This window comes from Leuresthes tenuis, unplaced genomic scaffold, assembly GCF_036924035.1.
Source record: "Leuresthes tenuis unplaced genomic scaffold, fLeuTen1.0.hap1 SCAF_5, whole genome shotgun sequence".
NCBI lineage: Eukaryota > Metazoa > Chordata > Actinopteri > Atheriniformes > Atherinopsidae > Leuresthes > Leuresthes tenuis.
The window spans coordinates 10,845,736-10,853,379 of record NW_027325359.1 but is presented as its reverse complement, the minus strand read 5'-3'; positions in this window follow the sequence as shown (position 1 = coordinate 10,853,379).

Genomic DNA, 7,644 nt, shown 5'->3' with positions numbered 1-7,644 from the left:
GTTGGCAGATGAAGCATGAATTGCAAGGTGGCTCATTGTGAGAGAACATAATTATGTGCAAAGACATAATTTTATGAATTCTTATCTTGGAGACTCTTGGTTTTCTAGCTGTTATGGAGCTATTGAATAAAATTTGTACTTGTCTGCAAAACTATAGGGAAATTTAGTTAAAAGATGGCTACAGGAATGTCAGCGGCAGGACACTTCAAGTCCTAGAGTTGAAGCAAACTCAAAAAATGTGAGGATGAGAGTTCTTTCAAATAGAAATAATTAATTCTTTGTTAAATTAATGGAATATATATTTAATTCAAAATGTTGTACATATTGAAGTTAGTTTAAAGTAAAGAAGATAAGGGAAGTACCTTAAAAGGTTGGCACTACATGTTCAAGTTACTTCCCAGCAAAGCTTGAAAAACAGTCCATCTACGGACAAGGCATAGCGTAAATAGCAGGCAAACTGTAAGCATATTATATTTTCCTTGGATGTGGTTTTGTTTCTGTTTCCTGGCAAAGAAACATCAGTCTTCCCCTTCTCCCAAGACACAGAAGACACTGTGTCCCTATTATATATAATGATATTAAATATATGGGGAATCTGAAAAATGAATAGTGTGTTCATATCTACAGTATGTCTGCCCTTTAATAAGCTGCAATTAAGTTATTCAGTTTCATACCCACTGCCAGACACCTAAATAATCTCTTTTGTGCGCAGAAGAAGAGCCAATTCTGTCCCAACCCTTTTCCCCTCTCTTCATCTTCCTTTCGAACTGAACAAGGGTTGACAAGTTCTTGTCGTTCCTGGCCGGTTGGAGGGAGCCCCAACAAAAGAGCCCTTGTTTGAGGCTTACCCCTGTCAGACTGCGCACTTTGATATTAAAAACTCTGGTGGAGGGAGGGGGCAAGGGGAGAGTTAGAATTGGGAGGGTGGGTGGGAGCAACGAGGGAAAGATGAAAAGGATGAAAACAAACTCCTACTGTCTCCTAAGCCCATGTCTGTAGGTGTAACCTCATAATAGACTCACAAATATTTGTCCAGTCAAAACAAAATAGAATAGCTCTTTGACTCCTCATGTTGTACAGTAAGTCTGATCGGCCTCCACCAGCATGTCTCTGACTTGTCCCACTATAACAACCACCTGCCTCGTCCCTTGTATTCTCACACAGTGATCACAGAGGGAGCCTCTCTTTAGATGTGAACAGGGCTCTTAGGCTGGAATGGAGCCATCGCCAGAGGGAAGAAATCCCCTGATACTGTACCTCACTGACTGAGGCCTTGCCAGTGAAATACAAGCAGATTCCTGGTTGTGCCCAAAAACGTGCGCGTGCCAGCAAAAATAAACCAACGCTGAGGACCAAATTTACCTTGCCCTCAGTTTAAACCTACACCCGTGAGTGAAACCTTGGCACGTGAGCTCAGGGTTGTAGCTTGGTTTCCTGGAGCACTCAATGTTCACACCAGGGCATGATGGGACAAAAAAATATATCATAGACAAAAATCTGAATTTCATGACATGCAGACAGATTCAGGCCTCCTCCTCTGATTTGAAGCCCACTCAGGAATGAAAGGCTGCAGCACAGATGAGTGTGTATACTTTGCGAGCAGAAGTGACAAGCTGCAGCATGTTGGCCATTCATGAAGAATGCAGAAGCAAGTGTAATGAGGATTTTCTTTTTTCCTCGGCTTGCATGGCGCCTGCTATTATCACAATTTTGTGTAGCCCCGAGGGCAGTTATTACAGCATTTATATTAATTCCCCTGGATTGCTTTATTTTGTTCATACAGGCAAAAGGGAAAAATAGAAAATAAATAGAAGGATGCCTGTAGAGAGGAGATGGTGCAGAGATTGCACTGACTGCTGCTTTATGATAAGCATCCTCCTAAAGACAATCCCCGGTTGCTGGTTGCACACTGGACTGAAGATGATCTGGCTCCTGTGGCTGGGAGCTCCTTCCTATTAGCAGTGCCTTGCCATGTTAATTGCTGTAAGAACATCATCGAGCCTGTAAGCTCTGACAGGCTGCTGCCATTCGTACCTGCAGCCACAGGCGAGAGGATGGGCGTTCACATATATCTTAGTTGGAATCTGTGAGAAACACGCCATAAAGCACACCAACGACCTGCCAAGAGCAGCAAAGATAACAGCATAATTGTACTTGGCTTGCCCTACCTCTACGTGCTTTGCTTTAACAGATACAAGCCGAAGAGATGACGCTGTAGAAGGAAGAGTTATCAGATAATAAGCACATGTCATACACTGAAGTTGATCTACATGATGAATTACAGCAGAAGGAGTATGAATATCCATGTGATGGAGGTGAAGTCTAAGAGGAAGACTAACATGTTTGCAAGAGGGTCAAACTGGCAGACAGTTTACTTTAAATCTTGCTTTAAGATCATTTCTTCTGTTCAAGTCTTCTGTGCTGATTTTACAGAAATGTTTGAAGCATGGGAGGTGCTAGAATGTAAATGAGAACCTTATAAGAGCAATCCATATTTTGAATGTGCATACTGTATACTTTTTTACTGCACTTCATATTTAAAAATATTTAAAAATACCACTCGCTACTATCTAATACAGGCTGTTTCTTCAATATGAAATAGATCAAATAAAAATACTGTTTTTCTTCCTAAGAACAAACTGATGTCTTATCTATTACATGTATGTGAGCTCATCCAATCATTTCAGTGAAAGATTTTTTATCATGAAATATTAATTGATAAAACAGGCTCGGTCAGGTTTAGGAACCAGTTGGGAACTAGTGAGCTAATTCATATATAGTTCTCAGTCTAATCCTATGAAACCAATGGGTGCCATGGTTTTGTCAAATGAGTGCTTTTGCTTTCACTCCCTTTGTACTTTGACTTAGATACAAACGGAGGAAGGATGCAGAATTTGTATCTGCTTCCAAGAAAGAGCAAATGTGCACAGCACTCCACACTGCCTCTCTAAATGTGCCCCGTCTCTCTCCTGTCTGCTCCTCTCCATCTCTCCACCTCACCCCACTCTCTTACAGCGAGGTGCTGACAGAAGTTAGCATTCACAATCTTTCTGTTAAGGCTTTAACAGGAGCCAGATGAAAGACAGCAGCAGATTAAGATGTTAAACAGCCTCTTCTGGGATGGCACGGGACGAGTGAAGCAGTTGGGGCTGGAGCACATTGGAAATGGAGACAAACAAAAGCCCAGGAATGTCAGATGGAGATCATGTTGCACAGCCCTCGAGGAATTAGACATGTTATTAACACTGGCTGCTCTCATTTGGTTGGGAAGCCCCAGGGGACGCTTATGTTCTCAAGGGAACTTACGAAGCAAAGAGACTGCACGTCAGTCCTCTGGTCAAGTTTTTGTTTTTTGGTCTATTATGATTTGACAATATCTAAAACTTGCAATTGTGATATAATGTAAATGTAATTGTATTGTACAATAATTGCTTGGAGATGCTGTGTTGCTGATCCACAGTGTTTAGCTGATTAGCCAGCAATTCCTGGCCAGAGACTGCCTTGTCTACTGCAGCTGTACTGGCAGGGAGGTGAGTATTGAATGTAAAGTTACACTGTGGAGTTGCCAAGTTTGACATGAATTTAATGCAACACAGCACTGTCATCATGAATGCTGCTTTTTCGATCCAAGACGATGTCATAGTCCATAAAACTTGCACATAGGGTAGGGAGGTAAGTTTTAGTGCATTTCAGTAAAATTGTTTCAATAAAAAAAAATGTTCAGCTAAAAGTTGGAGGATGCAGAAAAAACCTAAACAGCTCTGAACTTTACACCAAATCCGTCCTTTGACTTTATTTGCATCAAAGAAGGCATCACTTGAATCTAATTAGCAATGTAGTTCGCTCTCATGTTACTCACACAGGCCCAGTTCAAAGACAGTGAAATAAACACCATTGTTAGAATAATAAAAACTGTTGCGTGTGGCTGCACTGGTATTTATATCCCTCCTATGAAAATCACAACAAAACGACTGAACAATTACAAAGACAAGTCCATTTTGTTTAGTGAGACTTTTGCATTGACATTAAATACTGCAGCAGAGCAGCCCAGTGGGCACCATGAGAGGTTACGAGCTGCAGCGGTTTCTCCTCTCTCGATTATTATCAAAAGCACCGGTTCTGTTCAAATTAGACTGGAAGCAGCGCTACTTTTTCTTTTCTTTTCTCTTTTGGATACTCAGGCCAATTGTGAATGTGTGTACGGAGTATTCAGAGCTTAGTTTGAACTTGAAGCTCCTCCGTATTTTCCCTGTGTCAATGAAGCGTGGACGATGTGCATATGTTCATTTTGACACAATAGTCTGAATGAACACACATACGCTCAAGCATTCAGATACACATTCCTGGCCCCTTGCTGGCACTCATACACTCAGCAGGTATGTCAGTGAGGAGACAGGCGGTGGTGTGTGCCCCAGGAATGCGAAACCTGACCTCTGGGCTGGAATTTGAGCCTCCTCACTCTTCTTCACTTTACTAGTTGATATACGCTCCATAAGAGCTGGCCTCATACGGCCCAGCAGACTCCAACAGCTACAGCAAGTCAAACAATGGAAGGGTGGTTCAAGCTCTGGCATCAGCTTAATGAAACTCTCCCGCTGCTTTGAAAACAACCGAGCAGGAAGTTTAAGTGTTGTCTTCGGTGTGAAGTTTTAATGTGGCAGGGAAGTTTTTGTGTGAGCAAAGAGAACATCTAACATGTTGATTTCGGTACTTTAGAGATGCTTTGTAGAAAGTCAGACTAGTTGTTTTTCACTGTTTTCTCATGCTACGTTAAGCTAACTGACCTCTGGCTGTAACATTGGGTTTACCTCTCAGAGAGTGACATCAAGCATCTCTGCTACCTTTCTCTTAAACGTCAAAAATATTTCTTTAAGCAGTTCTTTGAGAAAAAAGCCACAAAAACTCCCATCTATATGAGATGTGGCTCTTCTGAAGAGAAAAACACAACAAAACAAAATAAGCGACGTGGACATCTCGGCTCCTGAGGAGAGGAGGAAGAAAGCCCACATGGCTGGGCCTAACTGCTTCGGCAGCTACAGCCACCCAATCAGCCCCAGTCCACACAACCACCATCACTGCAAGCCAAACCTCAGGCTGGAAGCTTGGAAGGTAAAGCAGTGTGACTGCATTTCCTGAGTCCACCCCATTTAAACTCACAATATGGAACATATTAGGAGGCCTGCAGAAAAAAAAGGGGGGGCCGCGTTCCTAGATTTTCTTTTTACAGCCACTTGGAAAAAAAAAGGCTTCTAACAGGACAAACTGGGCTTGTGGAAAGAAGTTGTTGAACCCATGGTGAGATCAATGAGCACAACATTGTTAAATATATAGGATTACTTTTCTTAACATATGAGAATCAGTCTTATGTGAATGTATTTTGCATTACTTAGCAGAAAGTGAAAAGCTATTCGTGACTGGCTCTCTCAAACAGTCACATTTCCAAAAACCCACAGGGAGGCACAACCACAACCATGCAGGCATAAAAATATGTATCTGAATACAGCTGTAGCACACTGCATTCATCTGCTATTGCCTCACTGCTGAGGTAGTGGGGTCGAGAGGGATTTGATTATAGCCCGTAAAGCAACTCTATTAACGCCTTAATAAGAGTGATTTCTGAGATCATATCACACAGAAAACAGAAATCGCATTTTTTCTTCTCATCACTGAAGCTCCTCGTGCAAAGACAAAACTGCCTCTTAAAGAAAAGTGAGATTGTGATTCAAGCGGTTTCTGCCTGTGAATGAAGCCTTGTTTCTTGGCAAGGGTTTAAATGGAAGAGGAATTCTGATTTTAAGGAAAAAAAACATCCTAGTTTAAGCTAGAGAAAGCAAGCAGTGTCACGCCTGTGTGCACTTAAGAAAGAAACGCCTGTTTTCAGTCAGGTTGAGTGTGTAGCAGTAAAGATAGAGTGTGACTTCACTCTGTTTGACTCAACCTTTAAGTTCTCAGAGGCAGAATGCAAACAAATGAGGACTGACAGGAGCATTTACTGTAAATCTTCTGAAGTTACATACAATAGCTGATAAGTTGAACATGCTAACTCCGATTTTAAAACATCAAATATACCTGCCACAATGAGGGCCACAGTGCTCTTACGGTTTAAGTTGGAGGGGCAGTAACAGGCGGGTGATAAATGCTGTCAGAACTGAGCCTAGGGGTGTGTGTTAGTGCGTGCGTGCACTCACACTGTGGCATTCTTTTAACCTCTGTGGAAACTCACTAAAATAAATCCTTTTCGTACGTCAGAGAGGCCCCGGTGCACCCTGTAATTACCAAAGGGAGGGTGGGATCTGCAGAGGAGCATCAGGACGAGGCTGCTTTTGGCTTCTGAAAAACCACCTAAATGCTTACTCAATGGCCTATTCCAGGCTCGGTTAGAGGCCTGCAGCACAGAAGCAGAATCATGGTTTGTCATTCAGGAGGTACAAACAAAAGTTATGCTTTGGAAGCCAGATTTAGCAACACATTGGAGTAAGAAGTATCAAAAACTGTGTGTTATGGCGGTTTTGACACAACCTACCAATGAGCCAGTCCAGCACCAAAGCAAAGACACATCAGTCACGCCACTTTTCATCTACTGTCTTTAATTCAGCCTATTAAAAGTAGAAAAGTACCCAAAAGAATAAGCCCTCTTTTCCCCATCTTGCACTGTGTGTTAGCCCATAATCTCCTCTGAGAGCGTGGATCCCCTGCATGATCGCATGTGCCAGCACGCCCAGTAAGTGGCAAGCATGGCAGCTGCGAGGAGCCGTAATTAACACCCTCAGCCAAGGTGAGAAGACTTCCGTGGGCCGCCGTTCATGAGAGACAGAGAGCAGGAAGCATTCTGGGCACTGTGTGTAATCTCTCTTCATTTCAAAAGGTGCTATTACTTCACAGTGCTTTTACTGGGGCCAGATGTGCAGGACAGGGTCACCAGTAGAAGCTGCAAGCTGCATGGCTTCCACATCTGCCTGGCTCAGATGACTTTCTAACTCTGTCTCTTTTAACTTGAGACTATTCCTCGTCACTGTTCTCACATTTAACAAGGGGATATCATTGAAGAGGTATTATCAGACCTGCTTTGTTTCAAACAGTGAACACGGGCAATAAGAGTTTAGTGCAAGAATCTACAGTCGAAAGAATGTACTGAGGCTTTGGCAGGACAGAAGCCGTAATAACAGGGTTTCAAAACTCAGAGCTTTAAAAAGCAGTTGTTCGCTCACTCAGTAAGCAGCGAAACACAGACGTAGGGACACCCACATGAATCATACAAAGAGCGATGAGTGTTTGTATTCTTGCAAGAGGTAGCAACAATTTAGCCCTCTCTCTGACATCCATTTACAATCAATAAAAAGCTGCACCCACAGCTAAGCGCATTGTCAACAATGGAATGAAATGACGGTAGTTTTTTTGGGCCTAAAAGACACAAAGACTTAAAAGAAAGAAAATAATTGCTAATCAATAACATTCCTACACTCATGAAGCACACTAAACTGCTTACATGGCTTTTCCTCTTCTACCCATCTTGCCCAGAGTTACAGTCGTCCTGCCACAACTATGTCAGCTCGGGAGCAGAGCAGGCGCCTTCCCTGAGAAGCAGCCACGGTGGATGCTGTATTGTCGCTTGGCCTCTCCCCAGCCCTGTCTAATTAGACCCCC